Below are 27,710 nucleotides of genomic sequence, written 5' to 3' on the forward strand. Positions count from 1 at the left end.
CAGTTCATATTCAACCAAACTTGTCGTTATATATGGAGAAATAAGACTGGCTCTCTCATGATTCCTATTTTATTTTTTTTTCATCTCGAGCCAAGCATCCTACATCGTCATTCATACAGGAAAAAAAGAAGTCAAAAGCTTCTGTGTGAGTGAGTGCGACTAAAAGCTCTTTTTTCTGCTTTTACTTTCTCTCATTTTTTTTTCATCTATCGTGTGAAAGAGCACGTTTATGGATATATAAAAGTACTACCTTTTCTATGCTTCTTTTTTTTACATTTCCCCAAACGAGAATCTGGCCGTATAAATTGTCGAGAACTTAATATCATGATAAAGTTCAATCTTTTTTTCTCTCTCATTTTCATATTCAATTGAACAGGCATCCAGATAGATAGTAACGATGTACAATATTCAACACAAAAGATGATGACATGTGTTTGAATTATTGATATAACAAAAAAAAATAAATGAAAGTAAATAGTTATTGATGGGAGTTACATGAATGTATTATGAAATTCCTATGGATATTGGATGGTAAAGTAGGGAAATAAACGAAGGGAAGGAAAAAAACTTTTTAATATGAGTCGTGAGGATGGATATGCGATTATGAGTTGTACGTGAAGTTTGTCTGGATGAGTGTGAGATGAAGCGCAATATGCTGGAGGTTAAAAGTTGATGACGTTGATTCTGGGGTGTATTCTCTGAGTACGAAGCTGCAAGTCGCATTTCGCCTCAAAAATGAGTCCAAATTAGCTGTAATGGCTTCATCAGGACAATTTCCTGTCATTTAATTAGCATGGTGATGGAGTTGTGTCCTTACTAATGTATTGTGTAGTTCGGCTATTGTAGTAAGCAAGGCAATAGCCACTGTAGCAACTAGTCACTAGGTCAGACAATTACAGCTCCTTAGCACCCATATGTTCATTAAATCTCCATAAAAATTTGAATCCATCCAAAAAAGAGATGAAAAATTAAAGTGTTAAACGGCTTCAAGAATTTATCACAAAACCCTTCCATCAAAGGCTATTAATAAATCCTAAAAAAACATCTAAATATCCATAAAAAAGGATCATCAATGCGACAGTATTAACAATCACATACCCTACCTTCTTAGAAAAAGAGTGTCTAACAAACGATCGGAAAAATGTTGGCGATAGAATTAATGCCTCCTTTTTGTGTGCTGGCAATCGCAGCCGTTTCCATCTGTAAAATTTATGATTTTTACACTAATTGCGTTTTCATACGTATGTGAATGTATGGAACAAAAAAAAAAGTAAAACGTTATGTCTCTTGGGGGAAGCCACGCTTTATTCCCTTCCTACGATTTCTTATAGTCGTCTTTTTTATGGCACTGAAAAAAAAAGTGGAAATAAAATGAGAATTTTTTCTTCTTTTTCCTTCGTTGCCAACACAATGGCAGCCTCACATTGCGCCTCATAAATTTCATGCACATTCTTCAAGCCGCGACTTAAAATGAAAGATAGGGAATGAAAAGTTTTACTTTTTTTGTGTGTGTGAGTTACTGCTGCTTCTTTTATTCCTTCAAAAAAATATAATGAAATTTTATTCCTAACTTATTTACCTTACAATAGCATATGCTAACAGTTTTAAAGGAGGAAGTTAAGGAAAAAATATGTGACAGACAAACTTAATATAGTATGTGATGCCACCCTCATGTCTTGAATTTCGAAAAGAATTATGCACTCATATTAAGCTTCACATGGGAGTCTCCCCTTACCTTTAATTCAAGATCTGCTACTCATCCCTAAATCCATACCCCAACAGAAAAACAGTTGGTATTGAAAAAGGAACAACATTCTTTGTTTGATATAAAGTTATCATTAACAGACAACAATTTCGATATCACATCACGGTGTGAATGTATGTCACTGAATAATTAGTGTTGTGGATGTGAATATATTTATGATATGCACAGCACATCGTTATACAATACACTGTCATTCCATTAATTTTAAATGGTTTGAGAATGAGCTCGCATATGCATTACTCGTGAACATGCACGGAATATATATATATATGCTGTACATAAGCATGAAAACAAATGAGCAGCAGAAAGAACAGGATTGCAGGTTATTTGTTTTAGTATTTTTTTTTTATTTCGGAGTGATGTGAAAAATTATTTGCAATGAAGAAAGGATGGGGGACTCTTTTTTTGGTGTGTTGCAACTTCCAATCGAGACATAACGTCATTCCGATAATTGGACTGAAAAATGAATTGAGATAAATTTTAATGAACACTATTAAATTTATTTTATTCGATTGTGTGTATATAGTAATCAAATTGTTGATTTTATTGCAATTTTCGGATGTTTAAATGAGGTTTTGTGCTGGTTATGGCTTAATTTTTGGGATGATTTAGGATGATTTGGGATAATTTGGTAATTTTTCTTCGTTTTATGGTTTGGAGTCTTCAATTTTGAATTTATAATGATTGTAGACTTTCAGTGGCTTTATGACTATGAGATAGAGCTGCTATAGACTTGTTTCTATAGCCATATTCTAGTTTACCTTAAGAAAGATCCTAAAAGTCAATTCTAGTGTCGCAACCTAGCTCAATTCCCTCCTAACTACAGAACAATCCAAAATCCACCCTAAATTGTCATCAAGCTACAATTAAATTTTTATTAAAATTCCTAAAGGTATCTACAATAATAAACATAGATAATTAAGGAATAAAAGCATAGGAAAAATTCCAAAAATTCCACATAAACGGCAGATGGCAAGACTCATCAAGTACAACTCGTGAAATGAAGAAATTAATTTAATGACAATTCAATTTATATCTACAGCCATTTCCTGCTTTCTCATTCTTCATTACATTTACATTAGTCCTCGGTTCAGCGCTCATTTTGTTAAATAAATATCGCGGTTAGGTATTCGCAAATACAAGAAAAAAAACTTTCTAATCATCATCATTTTACAATGTATATGCGGATATAATTCAGCTGCTTTGGATGGGTGAATTGAAAAAGTTTTTTTCAAATGATTTCGTTCACTTTTGTAAATGTTTCAGGCATTGTCCTCGCATTCATTGAAATCTGTAACAATTGTTCTAAAAAATTGTTCTGCAACAAACTTTTTTTTCGCATAGATTCTTTCAATAATTCAACAGTTTAGGGATTTAGAATAGATTTTCCATTTGGCTAAGCATTTTGATGAATAATTTTTTATGTATCATAGAAAATTGGATGCATTTTTATGAATTTGAGAGGGAATGCACACAGCTTTTGATGAATATTTTGGAATTTTTTTATAAAGGAAATGCTTTGTTGCTGAATATTTAACATTTGATTAAATTTTGGATAGTTTGAATTTAGAGCATTCTGCAATATTAATTCATATTGTGGAAATATTATTGCAGATTAGTTTGTTTGGTTTTTTTTTTGTGGGAGTTTCGAAGAAATTCCATCGAAATGACTTCTAAAAATTTTAGCTGGATTTCATGAGAAAGCATCTGGTTTGAGCTTTCGATATTAAGCTTGTCGAGATTTTCTTTCTTTGTTTGATACTGCATAGATAGTATATTAATAGCTTAGTAGTGAATAAATTAGAAATTCTACTTATCTTTATTCGAAGGATTCCGAGCAGAACAATGCGGTGGATTGTATTTTTCATCATAAAAATGAGTCTTAATCAATCTTCATAGTGCTAACGTGATGACTTCCTATCTTTTACTGCGAATACGATGTGCTGTTTAGGTATAATGCAGTCTTGATGTCAAGTTGACAGGACTGCATTGTGGAACCAACTCTACGAATGTAGACTGTTCAGAACAATTGTAACATACAACCTGACTAAGTGTTCGCCTTTAGTTGCCTGTTTCGCTAGCTGCCGTAATATTAAATTACAAATCTTGTGACTATAACGAAGCTATTCTATTCATTAGCACAAATTATTCATAAAATATCCCAAATTCAATTAGTATTTGTATAAAATAATTACAATCACAAAACCCCCAAATCCCTATTAAATCCAATTTTTTTCATAAGCCATTCCTGTTCATCAGTACGTGCGCACATGACAACAAAATCCTTCTTGTAGTTCTCCCCACTTAAAATATTTTTTCTTTTACGCTTTACAAATCAATTAAATTTTCCACCGAGAATACTACAACGATAATAATAAAACCAATTTAATAAAATAACAAAGTATTTCATGTTGTAACAGCATGTCAATAGATTACAGTTTCTTTACTTCTTCTTCTTTCCCTTAAGCTTATTAAGCAACAAAAAAAAGAAAGTAATTCCCCTCTATTTCGTTCAATCCACGAGATGGTTATAAGGTGAGGAAAAAGAGGAAAAGTAATAAATAAAAGTAATTGGAAACCTCTTTATTATGTAGCTGAGTTACACACCTTTACAAGGTCTCATCTAAAGTGATAATAAGTAGTAATAAGAAGGAAAGGAAATAAAATTCTTACATTGTTGTTGTTGGCTGTCGTATTTAAAGGCTTTTGGCTATGTAACATGATGTGATTAGAGTAATTTAATTATATTCGTTGTATCTTAGAATTATAAGAAGTTTTACTCGTGGTAGGGGTGGTTAAAGTGTGATGTAGAGTGTTAAAGAGAGAGGATTGAGGTTTGTGACTCACTCTAACAAGCAATGACGCTTTCAAGAGTTTGTTATACTTTAATTTACTAGTTGAGTGTGCTTCCGAGCTTGCTTTAAGCTTATTTGTTTTTAAGAGACTAGTTCATCGCTTGCTAGGTTCAATTCCATTGCTCTATCGTTTGCTTCGGTCTGCCAATTACCGATACCAAATGCAATTACCAATTCCAAAAGCTCTTTTCCTCTTGCTTACCTACTGAATGATTGAAGAAACAGACTCAAATTCTCAAACATCTCCTAAACCTCATTTAAGTACAATTCCACAACTTTCTTGCAAGATTTTTATTCTATAGATTATACAATCTAATACTTAAAATGTCACGTGTCAATTACAGTTTGTAAAGTTGCTAGGTTTGAATAATTTTTTGGCATTTTTCGACAGTTGATTGGCTTCATGTTATTTTTATTACGAAATTTCAATTTATTGGGTAGTGCTTAGAAATTTATGGTCTGTAAATTAAAATTTAATCTTGAATTTCTAAAGAATTTGGGTACATTTTTCATAAGAATTTTATTTATGGCCATAAATTCCATAAAGTAACGAATACTTTAATCCAAATAATTTAATTCCATCGCATATACCTTCAAAAAATTTGTGAACATTCAAAAGACATTAAGTAATGCCCTACGAAAATATCTGACCTTTCTGTGTCATTATTTATCCTCAATTCTCTTGTGGAATGGGAATGGACTCTGTTAATTTATTTGCGGTATAATTTTATTTTCTCGCATTTTCTTTCATCAGTTATTTAGCTGTGCTGTAATAATTACATAAGACCATACCTTCCATCCAAATGTATCCTTATTTCGTCGCACCAAATTACATCTTTTAGAAAGAAATTTTTTTCATTAAATATTTATGACCCAAGCATCTTACCAAGTCAAGAACAGCCAACGAATAAAAAAAAAAAAATGATAAATTTCTTTTAATTTTCCATTCACATCATTTCCATTTCATTTGAAAGCATCGCCCCAACTGTCCAAATCTATGTGGTCGATAAACTGTGGATGCTGTAAGAGATTAATGACAATCGAGAGTAAGCACAAAAAAAAGAATCTCCTTTTTCATTTCATTTCGACACCTACATGCCAAAGCTAAAATTGATATGCTTACTTGCCTAGAGTGTTTAAGGTTTTGAATTGGGGATGAACTTTGATGGACTCGGATATCCTGTGTCTGGGATTTTTCTTCAAGCTTGAAGATCCAGAATTAATGAAATTTTCGAAAATTAGCCTCAAAATATTCAAGTGACCTCTCCATACATCCCATAAATCATCGACTCAGACAGTTATCTAACCCACAAAAACCGAAAATTTTAATCAAATTCAAACAATTGTATCCATCTCATCACCAAAATCCACATCGATTGGAATTTTTAATAAGCACATTTTCAACAATATGGCGGAAATTACTTGAAAATACATAATTTTCATCCCCTCCTCATTATAATTGATGAGTATAGCATAGCAAACAATAAATTTTCAGGTATTTCCGTTGATTAAGCTTTAACGCAAAAACCAAAAGAAGATATAGATGAAGATGAAATATATGGTTCTATTTTACCGATAATTAATTTCAATTATCCTCTTATGGTTGAACATTTTTATTGTTTTTCTCTCATTTTGAGGTTATAAATTTTCCTAAGCAAGTAAACCATTGCCTTCTAACACGATAGCACCAATCTACACCTTTTGACATTAGTCTGAGGAATTGTTCTCAATTTTCTATTTAATTTCCCAAAGCAACAACAATAAAAGAAAGAAGAAAAACCAATTTCAGCTAAAATAAATGCTGCTCTAACTTCCCCATTACAAACCATCATTTCCTTTTTCATCAAAATCCAAGTCATCATGCAATTGAATTGGTTTTTTGTAAAAAGTGCTTTGTTGGCACACTCGAAATCCTTATTAGCAGTGAGTTGAGATTTTTCCTCTATGGTAGCTTCTGAAACAAAAAAAGCAGCGAATTTCCTTTCATCGGAAACAAAGCAAGAATGCAATTTTTCACATTTCTGGTTGATTGTGCATTTTTCAAATCAATTTTCAGTATGCTCGATGTTTGTATTTCGGTTGTTGTTATATTTTTTGCTCGATTGTACTCGACACAAGTCACAGTTGATTGCGAAAAATGAACAGTAACATTAGATTGATGGAAATAAATTGAATTTTGATAGGTACGTGACTACGTGGCCGCGTCATGTGTGTGTATGTTGAAATATTTTATTTATCAGTATCCATTAGACTTCGTTAAAAAAGCTCTCCTTTTAATTGACTTTAAAAATAAAGTTTGTTGAGGTTAAAATGGATTGTTTAATTGAATCTTGTCAGGAGAGGATGGTTGGAGAGTATGGGAGGGTATGCAGGGGTGTAATGAGGGTCGATGGCTTCATAAAGTGCTGTTTCAATTGAAATTGATATCCAAAAAGCTAGAAAACTTGCATTGAACAGTTTAGTGACTCTAAGCGACCATCCTTTAGAGTATTAAGCAGCTATGACTGTAGATTCGTCCAAAATCCTCCTTAACACACCCCTGACCCGAAAGTATCTCAATGACCGCAATATATTCTCAAAAATTACTTTTATAGCCACTCAATAATCGTATTTTAAAATATAATAAAATTGAACAATTCCGTCTGCCTAAATTAAAATATAAATTCATGTCAATCAATCACGTCTTTTTTATGGATCCAACTATAATAAAAATATATAAAATAAGAAAATATGTTGTATAAAATTTGATGGGATATAATTCAAATAAATGGAAATTTATGATAAAAATTCAATATATTCATATATATTATAAATTAATTACTGCAATATTTGAAATCGTCTCTTCTTCTCCATTCAGCCATTTTTATTGCGAATGTCCATACACATACATCAATTTTAACTATTTGAGTTGTTATGTATGCACAATAAATCAAAATCGGAATTGAAAATTAATTAAAATATGAATTGCTATGATTTACAACAAGCTCAAAATACATGCAGATGTGTATGTGCTACATGTCTAGGAACTCAATTTGTATCACCATCACTTTGTATGATTTATTATTTAAGTTAAACAAATTGCTTTATAGTTATTAAAAATGTATCCCTTTTGTGTATTTGCTTGATTGTAATGCAATTTTCTTCATTATCCCTTGCATTTCCACCTTTTTGTTGATTATGGTGACAATTATGGGAGGTGTTTGTAAATTATTCATAATTATGCTCAATTTTGACTTTGTAGGTGTATGAACCTTGGCATTGATTGAAATAATTTACTGTAAATTGTTACTGGCGCTTTGTTGATGATTAATTGACTTTTTTGGGTATTGAGGCAATTGTGTGGACATGTAGGTATATGTACAAGGCATTGCTGATATAGCTTGTAATGGATTAAGTAAGAGATTAAGTAAGAGTTTCAATACCCTAGTTAAGAATTGAACCCTAATTGAGCCACTAGAACCCAAGATAGTCAATCTGAATCATAAGACCTTAACCTTATTCGAAATCTGTGTCCTACTTCCTCAACATCCAAATTCACCCAAAATACACAGCACGCCATCACCCCCCAACCAAATCCAGCAAACAATTAGATTCACACTGTTAATTCCAAAATCAGTTTTTTTGTTAATTACATTAAAATCTTTCATTTACGACCAGACAATTCCTCGTAGGATCAAAATGTCATAAAAATTAAGGATGTTATAGTACATAATAAAAATTTTCAAATGAGAATTGAGATTTGTTTTATTATCGCTGTTTTACATGTCTCATAAAGGCAGCATTTTGAGGAGGTTGTTGACTCAGTTTTTCTTTTTTCTGTCGAAATGTGAAAAAAACACTAACGACATTCAATAGAGCTAGCTATAATTAGTAGTGTAAGCAAGAACAAATGAATAATTATGTTGTTTTCATGAAGTAACACAAGCGAGATAACAAGCAGCTAGACAAGAAAATATCGCATCATAATTTAATGGAAATAATTTCTCACAATTTTTTTTTGTGTCGTTTGTACAACAAGCTTTACAGTTAATGGAAGTTGATGATCTTTAATTAGTGCAAAAAGTAACGTTAGAGATTTATTTTCTATTCAATTAAAAAAAATCTACAAATGAATGATAATACTTGACTTTTGTGCTGTATACTACAAATAAAATTCAATGAGATGAGAGAATGCTGACTTTGTTCATGTCATGTGTGTGTGTGCATTTTTCAATGCGGAAACAGAATTTTCCAATTAAAATGTGCACTTTTGCAACATCTAAAGGCGATTATAAGTTACAATGTAATAGTCTTTGACTTGCTCATTCAAGTTGTTTTGATCCTGAAATGCTATATTTCAATCAGCTTAGGAATTTTTTTTGCAAATGGGAGTTGTTAGACAATGAGGATGTTTAATCAGGTTAGGGGCTATGGGTAAAAGGTTCAAGGGGTTAGAAAACATCCGTAAGTTTGCAATCTGAGGGGTTGTTCATGTAGGGTTGGAATAAAGTCAACATCGATGCATTTTAAGGAACTAAACTTGTTGTAAGACCAGTTGACTATCTGTATGACTAATTGATTAGCTTCATGACTAGATGACTAGCTTTATGACTAGTTTACTAGATTTATGTCTAAATGTAGGGTCGTCTAGATGCAATTTACGCGTCCATAAAGCTAGACATTCAACTTAATGTCCAAAATTGACATCATTTCCTCTGCATCCCCCCAAAACTTCCTCCAACACGATAAAAAAATTGTAAAAAAAATATTTCCGATTTTTTTAATTAAAAACTTACAGCGTCACTTTGTGCTGTAATAGAAAACAAGCTAGTTATGTTTTACTCATCTTGCAGTTATTTTTTTATCGCTACAGTAGCTGAATGGAATAAAATCTGCTCAAACATTTTACGTTCGTTCACCTAAATTGAACCATTTCCTTTAAATCATTCTCGTGTTTACCATTGTATTGCTGGATGCTGTATATTTATTTCAACAAATTTTATGTTATTCTTCTGGCTCATTCATCTAATGAAATTATAACAAGACTATTTGTGTTTGTTCCTTCATTATAATTGTAAGGGAAACCGCGATTTATTTTCTATGTGCTGTACAGCACCTTAAGAGAGCATAGAAATGTGTGGATGAAGATTAAAAGTTTAGAGAAGGAAACGAGATGAATAAACAATTCACAAAAGTTAAAAAGCGCCATTGAGAGCCATTTCTTTTGGCTGTTGTAAATTCTCCAGATGAATGTTCTGTATATCTGAGCAAACATAAGATTATTTGCGGGATAAACAAGATAAACGGTGAAATGGACTTATTAAATTAAAGCAATTTATAGTCATGGAGGATGTTTTTGTTGTTGCGCTGAATGAATATTTTGATGTGAATTTGCATGATTTTGTCGTTAAACTATGGTCTACATTTTTTCTGGTTGCGGAAATTGTTGGGGTAGACTTGATATAGTTTTTGAGGTTAAAGCATTAATTTTGTGGCTGTGGATAATGCTATGAGCGTTTAGTACTTGAATATTTTATGAATATTGAATGATATTGGTTGCTAGTTGGAAATGAAATATTTTATGAATATTGAATGATGAATTGGTTAGATTCTTACACATTTAGAATGAGAATCGAACTTCATCCTTGCAAAAGAAGCAAATTGAGCTTATGCTTCTATTTGTATACTTATAGAGTCGTCATCCTATAGGTATTATGGTTGAAAATGTCTATTTAAGGTATAAATTGCATCCAAAAATAGAACCACAACCTACCTTACCTCTGCTTAATTTAAAGTTCCTCAAATCAATCTGACTAAACTAATAGCCTCATTCAAATACCTCAAAAACTTAATCTTTTTCAAAAATTTCATTTCCTGTCTATTTTCATTAAAATTTCAAGTCATTCCTCAAAAACTTTCATCATCCCCAAACCATTTGTCACTCAACATCACAATCCAGCTCATTTAATTTTTCAAAAATGCTAATTATTTCATTATTATTTCAAAAACCGCATTTGATGAGGAGTTGACATTAGTTAATGACTTAATAAAAGTATTCACTGCTCATTTTAAAAATTTTTTTGAGTATTTAAAATTGAAATTTTTTCAGTATTTTCCCATGAGAAATTACAGTAAATTAATTCACAAGTACCACTTTTGTTATAGCTTAATAAAAATCTGTAACTCTGCGTTTTTGTATTTTGATAATAAATTGAGGCTTGTTTACACACGAAATGTAACTTTTTATTTCCATTAGATAATCATCATTTTTATTATTGATTAATCATGAAAAAAATTGAATGAATAAGTAATTTTATTCTAACTCGTGCTATAATTGATTAATGAAGTAAAAAATAATGGAAGTAGGAAAAAATGCGGAGTTTACCCTTTTTTAAATTATTATGGAGAGATTTTTTTTCTCATTCGCAAATAAATGAGGGGAAGTCGTTCATTAATGATGTCAAGTTTTTGGCTAATGCTTAATATGGATATATTGTGGTGTAAGGAGACATTATGGGGATGTCAAGGGCAAATTCAGAATTTAGAGGCAAAATTCTAAGTCTAAGGAAGTTGTGAAGGATAACTGTGTAATCGGAAAGGCTCACGACATGTAAAAGTCGGAAAATTGTGTGTTTAGACTACTAGGACTCCGGATTTGAGTCGTTTACGGCAATACGACTATTTTCGGACTATTTTCTGATTTTTTTACTCAGTGAGCTTTTCGGGTACCATTTGGAGTGACCTTAGCTGCATTATATAACTTTAAAATTGTATTATTGATCCTAAGCCATCAATAGTTAATATTAGATGCTTCTTACTTACGCCGCTGGCTTTAGACTTAAATTGAGATCCATGACCTCTCGTTGATGCATAATTAAGTAGCCAAAATAAAACCTACTGGGCACCAATATCCACAAATCATGTAAATAAATTCAAAATTTCATATAAAATACATGTGTTTTTGGGCAGTCGCTGATGCTTCTAGCTTTTAATATTTCATATTTCCTGAACGCCATTCATGAACAATCCCATCCTTAAAAACATAAGAAAAATTGAGGCAAGAAAGAAAAACATTAACACTGCAGTTGAGCACAAAAAAAAGAATTGGAAATAAAGCAGTAGCGGAAGAAGAGGAAAAGCAACAAAAAAAGAATGAAATATGCTATATGTTAATGCTAATTCAGAGTGAATAATTTAAGAGCAAAATCTTCATCCTAAATTATTTAAAGAACGTGTTGAAGGCATGAGTAATGGCAACTGAATGTACGAGATTCAGCATACGCTTGTTGACTTTCACGATTTATGTTGAAATGTTATTCATTTTAAAATAACTTCAAAAAAAAGTCATTTTTAGCAAATGTAAATGTCTTATGGAAACAAGTAAAATGTCTTTCATCCTTAAATTCAGCTCAGCATTCAAAGTTTCATTCGTCCTTGATTTGATGTGTATGTTAACACAATCTTCTTGCTCTTTCGAGACATTGTACAATAACACATGAATATGTTCCTTCGATAATGAGCAAATAGCACAAAAAAGTATGTGTAGCAATTTATAATAAGCCTAACAAGAGAGAAAACATGAGCGGAGTCGATAATGGAAGGAAGAAAAGAAAATGGAAGGTTTGATATTTTGAAAAGGGTGCTGTACAGGCAGTTATGTGTTCTGTTGTAAAAAAAAAAAAATCTTCGCAACTCACATAAAATATTTAAAAAAAATGGAATTAGCAAGAAACATTCCGCCTACAACATTATATGTAATTGCTCTATGTTTTTTTGCTTTTTTTCTTCGTTTATGAAGGGTGGATGGGGGTTTTATGGTGATTTTTGGGGTTTGACTGGGTATGATGGCTAAGGGTGGTTTGTGTTTGAGTTATTGGAGTTGCATGAATAATTTTTGAATTTTTTGGATATTTACCAAATCTTTAGAGACTACTATATGCAATTATGGATGCTTTTTAATCAGCACATGCTGAAAAACAGTCCACACGACGTCTAAACGATTAGTTTGATCAGAATCAAGTTGGATTTGCTCAGCAATGGCTGCCTAGTGATTCAACCTTAAATATCTTCGTGTTTATACAACCTCAGAACCTTCATCATTACCCTAATTCCAAAAATATTTAAGTAACCCCAAATAAATCCCAAAATTAACTTTCTAATAAACCCAATTTCATCACAAAAATAATTTCACTCAAAAAACGCAGTTATCTTCGCAGAAAATCAATCTTATTTTCTCAGAATATCAAAATTGAATACATCTTAATATTAAATTCCACAGCGTGGGATGAAATGTCAGCAAGAAGAATTTTTACAAGATTTCAAGTCAATTTTACAAATTGATTTCCAAATAAGGAAGGAAACTTCAAGAACATTATGCTGCAACAAAATGGTAGAAGCTCAGTGCTTACAAGAAAAGTTTTATTGAAAATTGGCCACCTGTACTTAAATGAGATTATCTAGAATATAGGACAAAAATGATAAATTAACAAGATCATCAGGGTTCAAAGAGTGTACTTGGCAGCAATCTTCTGATGACAACAAGTTGTCAGTGCTTAGAAGATGTTCAAAAAAATGTAATAATGGTCATTAAGTGTTACAGGTAATGTGAAATGCATTGATCATTTTCACATGCTGTGAGTGAAGATTTATGGCATTAAAATTGAATTATCTATGGTTCAACTGATTCTGTTAAGAATTAATCTGGAAGATTGCATTATGACAATGCTTGCGAATAATACATGCCGATTAATCGGTTCAAAATCTGGCATCAGGCTAACATGGCTTAGACATTGCGTCGAATTTTAATTGATTCTATTTCCAAGTCAGAGTGACTAGTCAGTCACTGCTTTGATGCCAATTTATTGGTACATCCATTTATTGTCAATTTTGATGGCCATAAATGAGATTTACTGCTCTTAAGTGTCTGGATTAAAATTTATCTAAAATCAGACTACATTTTTTAGTAGTGTTGATAATCTCTTAACTAGAGTATGCCCTGGCAAGCAATACTCATCCTAAATCTGCCTTAGATATCGACTTTAACAGCCCTGCATCATGATATCTTCAAGATCTAACTCTTGAAACTTCAAATTTTTAAAAAAAATTGTGTTCATCGTTGACATGCAATTTTAATTTATCAACCACACACAATCAAGGCTCAATCTACACTTCACATCAGCAACTTTGTATTCACTAATATTTTAAATGACAAATAATTAAGAGAAGTTTTATTTTTTTCTCTCAATATGTTATATGACAATACAGATATTCACTGAATGGGAGAGAAGAATAGAACTTTTTTGCTGTTAAATAATTAGAAAAAAAAGGAGACGAAGACGAGCACAAGAAGCGTACTTCAATTCAACAATAGAAATAAACTTGAAGAGAAAAAAAAGGAAATAGAATTTTTTCTATAAAAAAGTATATTTTGTTACTAAATAAACAGTACAGAAAAGGAACAGAAAAGGGAGCTAACAGTGTTATTTGTTGTTATGTAACTTTACTATATATTTTATGAAATTTAAAGAAAGGAAAAGCAAAAAAAGGAAATGAATGGAAAGGGAAATTTTCTTATCACAATACAAGTCATAGAATCAACTGGAAAGAGCTTAAATTGAAGTATAGCAAATAGAAAAAAAACTGTAAAAAAAGGCGCAAGTAAAGAAAATAAAATTAATCAAATTTTTCGATGCAGAATAGGACGTGATCAAATTTAATTTACTTGATAACATCAACAATCAATTAAAGAACATCGAATAAAAGAAAAGGATTGCTGGAGTAAATCCATATAAAAGTGAAAATATATTTTTTCACACAGTTTATATTAGTAGACATTAAGGCGCCCGTAAGACATACACAACACACTTCTACACGCGCGTTATAGACAGAAAAAAAACTTTTTTCTTGGCACAAATCATCACCAAGACACGGACTCACACAGTGAGGATATAGAGAAGAGAAAACAAATATTTAGCCGTGGGTTGCACACAAACAGCACATACATAAAAATAATAATAGAGGAGCAAAAATAACAATTCAAATTAAAGCAAAAACATTCGTTCGCGACAATCATCGCCGCCACCATCGTCAAGATTACTAAAATGTTCTGGTAGCCAAGATAGTTTTTTCACCGTGGATCCATATTGTAACAGCGGAGGAATAAATAGTGGTGGACAATGGCCAATTCCCAGTTGTGGTGGTTCGATGTGTCATCATGGACCAGGCTCATGTCCTCAACACTCAATGGGCCCAATGCCCCCGTCACACATGTCAATGTTAGCACATGGACCATCAATGACATCGCTGCATGGTCCATTGCCACCACCTCCATTATGTAATCCATGCAGTCAACAACCGAATAATTTCAACTCAGTGCCATTACCAGGGCCATCGAGATGGGGCCCGAGAACTTCATGTCCTGTACATAGTCCCTTTAGAGCTAGAATACCGAATGGAACGATTTGTTCTGGACATCAGGTAAACATTATTCAATATTTTTAAATTTCTAATTTTCAATTGAATTCACTCGACTGAATCGAGTTGTGTATGAAAAGAAGTTAACTTGACTTGTTCAAATGTCAATGCTTCTACATCAGTTGCAATTTCATTCCTTTCTTATACAACTCACGAGTTTCCAATTCTCGCTTCAATGAATTGTCTGATAAACAGCAGTGACTTTTCTTTGGTGGATTTTGGATGCAATCTAGTATAAAATTATTCATTCAATTTGTCTTAGGAGGTCGATTGAAAAGTGATGTAAGATTTGGGATTTTGGAGGAACTTGTCTGTTCCGCTTGGGTTCAGGCTGTGTTTTTTGAGAATGCTAAGCTCAAGTTACAAGCTTTTCTATACAATATAGTCAATTTCAAGCTCTAGAACTCTAGATTCCCACTAAAAGCCACACATCACTTGCCAACGACCCCTCCAAACAACATCCCAAAGTTAAACGCTAAATGCTTAACTTCAACAATTCTTTACTGACATGGAATCTTATTTGTGAGCTTTTTTGGGACATAAACATGCGATAAAATACAAAAAAATTCTTCTATGAGACGCAAAAATACATAAAAAGTAGTAACGTGAAAAACGTTTGTTGTGATGATGTTTTTCTGCGTAAGAGCAAGTTGTGAGGCATAAAACAAGTAGTTAAAGAAAGAGAGATTTATCGCAACAAACCCACAACTTTTTTAAAAAAAGTTCGCATACGCGAGGGTATAATTTTTTTTTCTTGGGAAATGCGGAACTTAAGGAAAATTTGTTTTTCTTGATAATTTTTTTTATCTACTCCTACGTGAAACAATATGAATATTTTTTTGGGTATAGGAATTGAAGTTTTACTAAGTATACTTATGCGTGCATGTAGGCGTGTTGACTGTCGAGGTTTATTTAAAAGCTAAATTATGCTTTGTTGGACTTTTAAGGGACTTTTTTAATGAGAATTTATAGCTACTTATTTTTACATTTTTGGGTGAAGTTGTGAAGTTTTGAAGGAATATTGCACTATAGCAGAGTCATGTCGGTCTTGTCCAAGCTGTGCTATTCGAGAATTGAAGTCATTTAAAGCATTAAAATTCAATATATTCAACAATTCTCGATCTAATTCAAACAATTTCACATCCAAAAGTTCATAAGAATCACAAATAAAATTGAAATACATTCAAAACTTTCCAAAATCAGCATTTAAACTTTTATTAGTTTAAAAATCAATAAAATAAATTTTCCCTCAAATAACATTGAACTAAAGTCATAACCAAGCCATAACCTCACACCTTAAAAATAACTAAATTATTGAAAATTTGCAGAACCATCAATCCACAAATATTGAAAATTAATAAAATTACATGCAGGGAGTTTTGTCTGGTATTGAACTTTTTAACCATATTAAAAAATATTTTTCCAATCATGCAACTTTACATCCATACATCCCCAAAAAAAGGGTTTCAACTTTAAAAATTTATGAAAAAAAAAACTTTTTTTCCCGCATCCAAACTCATGTAAAAGTGGAAAAGTTTACCAAGCTTATCAAGCTTATCATCAATATGTGTGTAAATGAATGAGAGCTTATATCAATTTTTTTTGTTCCATGCTGAGGATGGAATCAAGAGGAGAAACTTTCTCCATAAAATATTTCTTTTATTTTTATTTTTATTCGTTCCCATTTAAAAAAAAAATCTCAAATAAATTTTATAAGCCATAGCTACAATATGTATGTAATGAAAAACTTTAATCCTTTTTTAATGCCTTTTTCTTTCTTATATTTTTTTTAGGATGTATATAAGGAACAGATAGATAGAAAATTAATTTCTCTATAAGCTTTTCACACACATATTGAGAAAATAAGAAGAAAATTGCATACATTGTAATACCTGACGTTCAATTCACTTAAGTACATGCACATAAATTGTATGTGAAAGTTCTTATAACCCACCTGTCTAAGCTATAGACACACATACACACACACTCATTGTAAATATTTAGTTTCAATTTTTTTCTCTCCAAACCTTACAGTCTGTTACATACGTGTGAATGCATTAGTCTCGATTCGATCCTGTTGCGATGGAAATGTAAATTTATTGCAAGATCAGAACTGCTGCTCTATGCACTATGAGAAACTGTATAAAATGGTATTATTTCAATGTTGTAGGAAAAATTAAGATGCAGACAAAAGTTTTTGTCTTCCGCTTGCTGATTACTAAGTAATTGAAGACAATTGGATGGTAGGATGAGATTAATTGGGATGAGATTAGCATTGGTGTGTATAGTAAATTAGTTGGATAGAGATTGTTGAATTATTTATGGGTTTTTAAGATAGGATTTCCATATAAGGATTGGAATTGATTTAAAGTGATTCTTAAAGGGGTTGTTCACTTTATGGATTAGTCAACTTGAGTCTTGGAAGGCAAACAACGTGAAAAAGGTGATAACTATGACTACAGACCGGCGTGATCCTAGTTAGGAGTAGAATTCAGTGAAATCTGGGGTCATTACGGACTAAGGGTTCATTTGTGACTTTTTTTTTGTGCGTCTTCCTGTTTTACATATTTATTGGAACCTCGAATAGCACAAATCGGCTAATCGATCAAAAAACCGACTCCAGACCAGAGTAACTCTAACTTGATGCCTTATTCGCTTCAAATCCGGTGCAATGCTAGAAATTCTCGTTGGGTTCCGGATTGTTGAACGATTAGCTGGATTGTGTTATTCGGGAACTCAGGCAGAACTGAACTATCTCCGCAAATTACTTTTAACCTTTTCATCTGCCATTTACATCCAGATGAATTATGGTCTCTTTAGAATTCTCTAAAAAATAATTCACTCAGCCATGTGCAGCTCAAAATAAACCATTTTAACCATAAATTCAATTTCAACCCATCCTGTATCTCCTGTAGTTTTTAGAAAGATACACCAGAACTGCATAAAAAAAATCAAATCATGTTGGAATATGTTAATCATGAATTCAATTTCCCAGACATTTATGCATAAAAAACGTTGCTTTTTGACGAATTGTTCAGTCTTTCGAATCAACCGTTTTTCATCTCCACGTCATAACAACAAAATGCTAAAAGTCTATGCATGAGCTGTGCATATTTAGGTTCTTTTAACTACAGTTAAACCTTTTTTTTAATCAAATTTTAAACCACATATGTACATCGTTGAAGTATTCCTCGAAATTCTCAATTGCCACTTTTTTTTTAAAAAACTGAGCATAAGTCACACGATGCTTGTTTCCTTTCATGATAAACTTCATAATACTAATAAAAAAATTCTTTCATTTCCTACAACTGTTCACATGCTCCGGTAAGCAATTTGAGACATTCATTTGAAAATGCTGTTCCTTCACATTTTTCAATTTCGAGATTTTGCTCAATGCATCAGATTATGAATGTATATGTATGGTGTATGTCTACATACAATTTATGTGTGAAGGATGAAAAAAAAGATGAATTACGAAGCGTTTTCTTCAAGCACAAAATTCAAAAGCTACTATTGAGATCTACTTGATTATTTTTTTGCTATGTTTCATCTGGATATATTTACGTAGCGAATGTACATATAAAAAAAATTATAGTTTTATAAGTAGAAATAACTATTTGTAAAGTGCTTTCTTTACATGCATGTAAAACATGCAGTTTCCACTTTAGCTTTTATCCTTCGTTCGTATTCTTAATATCATTTGCTTTTTTCTTTTCTTTTAACTCTAACAATGAAAAACTTTTCATTTTTTATTCTTTCCTACTTACTATGTCTTCAACATGCGATGTTGGGAATAATCTTATGAAAAAAGTTTATTTTACTTAAAAATTACATTTGTTCTTTTCTTGAATTATATCAAAATGCTTTTTGAGGGGGTGTAAATTAGTGATGTTCATTGATAGTCAGGTTATAGTGATGTCTATGGGATAGGGATTAGGATATATAACTAGAATATTGGGTGCGGGGTCTGAAACTTTGGTTTGTTCAGCATATATGTTAGTTAGCTCGTTTGTACACAATTTTGGGACAGAATAAAGAAGTTTTGATAGTATACAGCTGAATATCACTACTTTAAAGCTGGTATGATGACACAGAAGTCCAAATTTGGCTCTAAGACTGCGTCACACTAGTTTATGCTTCAATTTTCCTATTTTAAATGAAATTAGCTGTGAAAACTCCTTAGATAGTTTATCTAGGCCTTAAAATTAGGCTACAATCTTTATTCTGTATGAAAACCCAATAACCAGGTAGATTACCTCCTCCATCCTCAATCTACATCATCCACAAACAACTCCCCCTATCAGTCTACATCTGATCACATCTCACTCTCACTACAATGCTACAGAAAGAATGGAAGTAATGAGGTAAAAAAGATAAGAGACGAGAGAGGTAATGATGATATGTGAGTTGATTTATCGTTCATAATGAGTTTATTGACTTAAGTTTGGAAGTACTTTTTAGTTTCTTTTTTGATGAATATATATGCAGATGATGTATGTGTCTTGTAGACAAATTGTCTCTCAGATGAGTTGCTTAAGGAGCGCCCTTGAGGGTATTAGATGGATGTATTGAGTCTGGAAGATTTTAAAAGATGTAGATGGATGTTGAATTTTTGATGCATTATGATGCAAATGATGGATGTATTCACTTGGATTGAGATTCTACCTTTATGTTGATTGTGAAAAGTTATATGTTTAGGAGTTGTTTGGATGGCAGGTAGTAAGAAAGGAGTGAAAAGCAAGCAACTGTAAAATTAGATTGTGGCTTCTAATGCGACAATGTAAGAGATGGGATTAGGGATAGATTTAAATCTAAAATTGATAATTATTCTCATATTGAACCAAAATCAAGCAATTATAGAGAAATATCAGACAATACATCCAAATAGCAATATTTGCCATAACTCATCATCCTTAAAATCCTCAAAAAGCAACAGACCTTCACTTAACTATGGATTATTTATAAATATACAGCTCTTTTCAATGTAAAAACATTGACTTTTGTAAGATGACTAATCTCTTCATGTCAACTCTAATTGAGTCCTTTAAAAACTACTGAGTATCAAGTCAGCTCTCGAAATAATATTGAAATAAACATCCCGAAAAATCCCCAGCCATAAGCTTCATATTTTCCCTGCTATAAAAAATATAGCAAATTTTCTTAAAATGAAAATTTTCTCGTAATCACTTAATGCATTGTAATGAAATTTTCAACCCTTTTCATTTATTTTTATTTTCTCTACTCCAACTTGACGTACTTCTTCATTTCATTTTTCTGTCCTCATTTCTACTGTAAAGAAATGACGAAATTTATTTTTCTATTTTTTTCTTCTTCTTCTTCTTTTCGTCTCCATCCATAAGTTCCTTTTTAATAAAATGTCATTTTGTTGAAAAATCACGAGCGAAATGAATAAATCTTCTGTGTTGTATTGTGCTGTATATATGTATGTGCTGGATGTATAAAAAGTCGTACCCAGAAGATTCTCTCTTTTTTTGCATAGAATAAAAATATCCGTATTTTGTTTGTCTTCTATTCTTCCTATTTTTTTTTTTTTTTTTGACATAACACGGAAAAAAATGATGGTATATCATGGTATATGTGTGTATGGCAGGGCTTCTTGAACTTTATGTGTCGCGGAGGACTTACTTTAGTGATGTGCACATAAAAAACCTTTTGTTATTAAGGTTATTAAGATTTAGAGCTGCTCTAGAGCAATTCGCGGCCAATAATTGTTTAGTGAGTCAAGGTCAGGCACTAGATCGCATACTATTCCTATACATACAAAGAGCACGTTTGTTTCTGTTAGGATTCTCAGAAAATGCATTATTAGTGAGCCTACTTAGAGCATACTACTTGTTTATTAAGGATTGCCTTTAGCTTTAACAACGACCTTACAAATGCTACAATTCTAACTAACTACAAGCTAAAGGATATAGTTTGAGAACCTCTTTCACCCTGTCGCATATATTCATAAAAGAATCTTGATGCTCAACTTCGTTGACAATTTCAGCTCCCATAAAGAATTGAAAAATGTTGCAATAGTAAAAAAATGAAGGTTGAGTAGAAGGAAGTTGAAAGAAATAGAAGAAATCATATTAAAAATATATTCAGCAACAATAAAAAAATATGAAAATACATAAAAAAAACTAGATGCTTCAGCAGAGAGAGAATTTGAGTGACATAAAAATTTAATTTTTGTTTCCAACTGTCCCGAAATATTTTGTCATATTTCATGTAAAACTGTGTCTGATTCTGACTATATTTTGTCAGCAAGCTTCATTTATTTTTCATGATACAAAAAAAAGTGTCACAAAATGTTTTTTAATCTAAAAGATCAAAAGAATTGCATGCAAAAAAAGTAGTGAGTCTGAGCTTTTTTGTCAAAATGGTCTTTAAATTGTTTTAGTTTTAATTACTTTCATGCTATTTGTTGTGAAAATTAGTTTTTCCGAAAAAAAGAGAAGAACTTTTCACATTAAATTCATGAGTCAGCTCCTGTGTAAATGAAAAACTATGAAGCTTTAGAAGTTAATTGGTATTTTCATTTGAGATTAAATTTGATGCTTGTGCATTTGTCGGATGTATGGGTGAGGAAATTTTATTAAAAAATATTTGAGGTTTGTGCCACAACATTTACATCTACACCTGAAAATTCCACATCAATTCCTTTAATGTAACAATCGAATTTCCTCATAAATACCATTCTACCTAGTAAATAATGTACCGTGAAGCGCAAAAGTCATGTCATACTGATTTTTAATGATTCAAAAGCATACGATGTGAACTAGAAACCTTAGTGAAAAGATGCTTGATGTGCGGAACGGAAAAATGAGAAGAAATTTTTTATTTTTTCCTTTCCAAAATCCCAGAAAGTTTGAAAAATGAAAATATATAAAAAATATAAAGTAAGTGAGTGATTTTGAAAATGTGTAATGGAAGAGTGCTTCCACAGCAGTTTATCTACACTGGTGTGATAAAAAGCAATCAACTAAAGACATTCTACTCAGTTTAATTAATGAATATCATCTATGATGATGTTTTGAAACACGAGAAGTTTCTTTGGCAACCGGATATACTTTACTTTTTTAGATTAAAATATTTATTAAAGTGTATGATTATGAATCGGGTGATATACTTGAGATTGAGGGTGAATTTTAAGGAATTGATTTTGTTAAGTGCTTTTGTGGGTTGGGTTAGTGGAATGTGCTTGTGGATTACTTGTGGAATGTTACTATAATTACAGGCTTTAAAATTAATTGGATGAGTTAGAAATGAGACATTTTTGTATTAAAGGTATGAAGTTTTTGGGTATGTGAGGTAAATGGTTGACATTTTATGTGTTAGGCTGAATTTTTGGGAATACTCAGTATGCCAGTACAAAGTTCAGGCTTTTTAGGTGCAAGAAATTGATATGGAATTCATGTTTGATTCTAATTTACTTTGATATCGATTTGGCTCAAAAATGAGTGCCAAATGATGTTTTGAGTGGGACGAAAGCAACGTTAGGTCAGTATACAGCCTGGTTTGTCAAGGAATCAATACTCTGTTGGCAAGATGCTTTCTTAATGCCATATTTAGGTCCCGTGGGTTTTTCAGATCTAATTTCTAATTGAAAACTGACTCAGAATCATTTGTTAAAGTCACAAAACTCCAGAATCCCAATCCTTTCATCACCAAACACCCAAAGTACAAGCTGAATTCTCCAAAAACATAAAACTTGAAAATTTTCAACAACAAAAAACTTTTTCAACAATTTTAACAAATTTATTGACTCTTAAACAATTCGTTGAACACGTTAATAGGAATCTATAGACACATAAGATCATTGCTCTTGAAGTTTTGAGTGCCACTTTGCATCTACGTATGATAATGAAAATTTATATGATGGCACTTGAATTTTATTAACTTTTTTATATTCAAACTTAATCAAATTTCCTTTTTATTTTTTATTATATTACATTAATGTTGTTTATAACTCATGAAAAGTCATTCAGACATTTATCCTTTTGCTATATGAAATGAATATTTGGGGATTATATTTCATGTTTGTACTTAAAAACTTAATTCTTTATTATTATTGAATTATTATGTATTTGCATACATTCATTCAGTATTAAAAATCTACTAAATCATTGTATTATTGAGCATGTTATTCAGCTTTTAGCTTTTGGCATAAACAAACATGTTTAAAATAAAATTTTAAATTGAAAATTGTTTTTTATGGCTCTTTATATGTCATAAACACATATTTGAGATTGGATGAAAAAAATTGTTTGATATAATCGATTATGTTTGGGAATTTGGTGTGGATTCCTGGTTACATCATGTGAAGTTTGATTGGAATTTTACCGCAAAAATGTTGCAAAGTAATTTTAGTAATTCAGGGAATGAGGCTGGATGAGGAAGAGGGAGGTGGCAAAGCGAGAAGTTGATTGGATTTTGATTAGAAACTGTAGATTAAGTTAGTTGAGTTTAGTGAATTTTTGGCAGGCAAATATGTTGATTGCAGTATTGAAAACTGTCGATTGATCCATTTTGGTGACTTCAGAGGCACAATTCAGTCAAATTTGCACTGCCATGTCGTCAAACTTAAAATTGAACATGCAGAGTTGTCATGGCACCATGACTAAACCTTGATAGCTCTCTGATGACATAATAAAGTATACACTTACTATTCAGGATGTTTCCTTACCAATATCCACCTAAATTCTCCAAAATCATCCAAAAAAATTGTCAGATAATTTTCCTCAATCAAATATGTTTATTCCATAAATTATCAAATATTATCCATCAATCCAATCATGAACCGAAATTTTCCAACACCAACAACATCTCAATTCAATAATTTCATACCTTCAACATTCGGCATCGATGTAATTGAAAAATCAAATAAAATATAATAATGCAAATAATTCAATTATCGAGTCAAAAAATGTATATCGACCGTATGTACAAGCTGTTGAGGCAATTGCTAAAAATCGACGCTATAAATTGCGAGCAAAAATATTGTATATTGAAAAGATGATAACATCTGTGAAAAAAAGAGAGAGAAAATTTTTAGCTTATGGTAAATTTTATTGTTGATAGGAGTGGAGGCACAAAATTTTAATATTCAATGAGGATTGAAAAATATTAAAGCTGCATATTGACTTTCGCGTTTTCCACTTGTTTCTATTTTTTTCGGTGTGCCAAATGCTGTACTGTATGAGGAGTCTATAGATTAAGTTATTTGTAATTCTTCATAAATTTTCCAATTTTGAGGATGAGATTTGCATTTTTTTTAGGAATTAATTCCTGTGGATATAATAAATCCTGGTTCACGTGCGAAATTCCTCTCGAATCCAACATAATTCTTATAAAATTCCCCAAAAAATATGACATGAAAAATAATCATCCAGAACCGCATCAAATACTCATATAAGCCCATATGAGTGACAAATTGATCGTGCAGACAATGTATCAAGTTTCTCTTCCACAATATCCAATGGTTATTAATGTACACACTTGATAATAATAAATTAAACCATAACACACCATTTTCCAGTTGCCAGGTTCCTTCACATCTATTCACATTCTTTTATTCTTCCTACTTTTTTTGTTGCTGTTGCTCGCTAATGGCAGAACGACATAACATAAATAACGCACTTTCTCGTCTACACACTCACACGGAGGCTTTACAAACATCTGCTCATCTTGCTTTACTTCCTTTTTTTGTTCTGTGTATATTACCTATTGTTATTAATAAAATGGCAGCGCACGTGTAAGAAGAAGAATCCTCTTACCATGGTGATTGTTTAACAGCGACAAAAAAGGAAATTTGAGATTTTTACTGATTTTTTTTTAAAAAGTAATTTTCACTTTCATCCGAATTTTAGGGAAGAAAAGTGATAAAAAAAAGAAGCGAGAATCTTTATTAAAAACTTTGATTTAGGAGGAAATTTTGTTTTTTGATGAGGAAATCCTTGCAGGATGTTTTGGGTTTGGATTTTTAATTAAATGGATTTTGAGAATGTTGAGAGTTTAAAGGTGTAGGTGGATGGGAATGAAGATTTTGGGTTTTTTTTGGGAGTTTTGGATGGATTTGATTTGAATTTGAGCTATTTTGGTGGTTTTAGGTGCTGTAAATGTCTTAAGGATTGTTAAATTACTAGGAATGGCAAAATGTAAAGTTTGGTCAGCTAGGAGTTAGTAAGTGCCTCAATATCTTTGTTACTCAAGCATTCAGTGCTTCTGAACCTTTTAATGGTTTACGAGGTCCATCTGTCCTTTCTATCATTTCTGTTCCTTCTGTCCCTTCTGTCCTTTCTGCCCTCTATTGATACATCCTTTAAAGTGACATATTGACAATCAGGGGCGTATTCAGAAGCTGATAGTGTTGAAGGGTCAAAATATCCATAGTATTCAGCTCAGCAACTCAAATATGATTCACTAACATCCGCACAAAATCTCCACAAGACACTTCATTCACGCTTATATAAAAGAAAAATTAATAATATGAAATTTGAATACTTTGTCAAGCGTCATAACAATAATTTTTATGAAAATCAATAAATTTGTCGTTTTAATTCACAGCGTGAAGGAGCCATAAAAAAATTTTTTGTTGCCAAAAGAGCAATTCACAAATTTTTTAATAAGTCTTAAAAAGTTTCCTTTTCGCGAAGTAAAAATTTTTCCTTCAATTATCGACATAATTACTTATAAATTTTCACCATTATACAGTCAATCATTAAAAAATTACAAAAGTCCTCGTGTTATTTATCGAGGGACTTAAGCGCATTTTTGTCCCAGCGATCAGTAATTGATTAATAAGTCACTTCCAGACCTAAAAACCAAGATCCAGTAAGATCCAGGTCACTTCAAGACCTAAAAACAAGTTCCAGTAAGTTCCAAGTCACCATACTAAAAATTTAACAGCTTCATTATTTAACGGATTTTCATAATTCAAACCTCATAACGGTAAAAAAAATTCAAACATTGTTCAGTTAACACTGTAAAAACATCGAAAAACATTGAAGAACATTGTAAAACAATGAAAAAACGTGTTGTTGTTTTTGTTGTTGTTGTATATGAAAATGAAAAATTGTTAATTATAGCATTTATGCGTTGATTTGAAACTTTTAAATGCCCGGCGCCGCAATAACTTTATGGAACTGATCTTTTAAAACAATTCCGAGCTCTCTACGATGTCTAGATAAAAAGTTTTTATCGTCAGCCGAACGCCCGAACGACCGAACAAAGTGATTTATTAAGCTACCTTTTAGAAAAAAATTTCAAAAATGCGCTAAAAATTTCTGAATTTTCATCATCGTCATGAGAAAAGCTTAAATTTTGAGTCAGTCAATATGTATTTTATATTGAAGGCATTAAGCAGCATGTGTGTATTTATGTATATGAAAATGATTTTCAACATCAATTTATGCCTTGTATAAATTGCCTTTCGTTACTTTCATCATCCATCGCAATTAATCAATGTTTTTTTTTGTGAAACGTGAATGTGGATGGGGATGATGTGGATGTAGTCGGGGTGTTAGGAGGGGGATGACGTGTTAGAGTCGATCCATAGCTGATGGGTTGAAGTTTTGTGGTTTTAACCTCAAAATACACTAAAAAATTGAAGATTAATCTTCAAAAAAAGGGAAAATGCGGGTTTGGGGAAGGGAACCAGCTCCCCCTTGCATCCACCCCTGCTCAATGATAATAAAAAAGTTCATTCTTGTTAGCAAGGCACGGGAGAAAAAAATCCATTCAATATTTTATTTAACATCAAAGCGAAAAATGTTTCCATATTTCTGATATCAAGGCACGAATAGGGGAGAAAAAAAAAGAGTGTTGGGCGGGAACACATGTAAAATTTGCATATAATATTTGCGTATGGTTCTTCACACGAACAAAGAAGAAACATGAGAAGCACAAAAAAAGAGAATGTTTGTGGCTTCATTTTTTGAATTTTAATCTTTCAATTATTTGCATTTACTCTGGTTCATATGATATGGCACAAACATGCTAAAGGGAAATGAGATTTTTTTTTGGTTTGGTTCATGCTCTAACTCATGATGAATGGTTGGAATCCTCAATTGAGGAAACGGAAAAAAATTTCCTTATACACATTTGTATTTTTGACACTTAAGATTATGCGGAACATAAACTAATCCATGCATGAATGAATGAATAATGTGAAATAGTAAGAAGGAACAAAAATTGAAATCTGTCGATTTATTTTGTCATATTCCTGATCTGACGATGATAATTTCCACGAGTGAACACGTTCGAGCATTCAAATATATCAGTCTTATGACGAATGTCACACTATATATCGTTGTATGCTGAACCTCAGAAGATATCCATTCTTCATCTCGTGCGTTTCTATCAAATCACATCACTTTAAATAATATATAAACAAGCTTCTTATTCCTTATTGAATTTGGCTTTTTTTTTCGGTGAAAATTTATTCAGCACGAATAGTGAATATGAATCAAATCACGTGTTATGGATATGTTAAGGTTTTGATATGTTTATGCTTTTCTATGTATCAGCTTTTGATTTTGATTTGATTCTTTTGGCTGTTTTCTTGCTGATTAGTGATTGGATTATTGATTGGTGCTACCGATCAGTACAACACAGTCGTCAGAGTGCTGTTG

The 27,710-nt window shown here is 31.7% G+C and overlaps 1 protein-coding gene across 11 annotated transcripts in view; it reads left to right on the forward strand.

The window, feature by feature from the left end:
* CASK (peripheral plasma membrane protein CASK) overlaps window positions 1-27,710 on the forward strand; it is a 278,246-nt gene that overhangs the window by 108,417 nt on the left and 142,119 nt on the right. The gene's annotated exons all lie outside the window — the stretch shown is intronic.

This window comes from Chironomus tepperi, unplaced genomic scaffold (genome assembly GCF_022539635.2).
Source record: "Chironomus tepperi strain 1889 unplaced genomic scaffold, CSIRO-AGI_Ctep_v1 contig_85, whole genome shotgun sequence".
Classification (NCBI taxonomy): Eukaryota; Metazoa; Arthropoda; class Insecta; order Diptera; family Chironomidae; genus Chironomus; species Chironomus tepperi.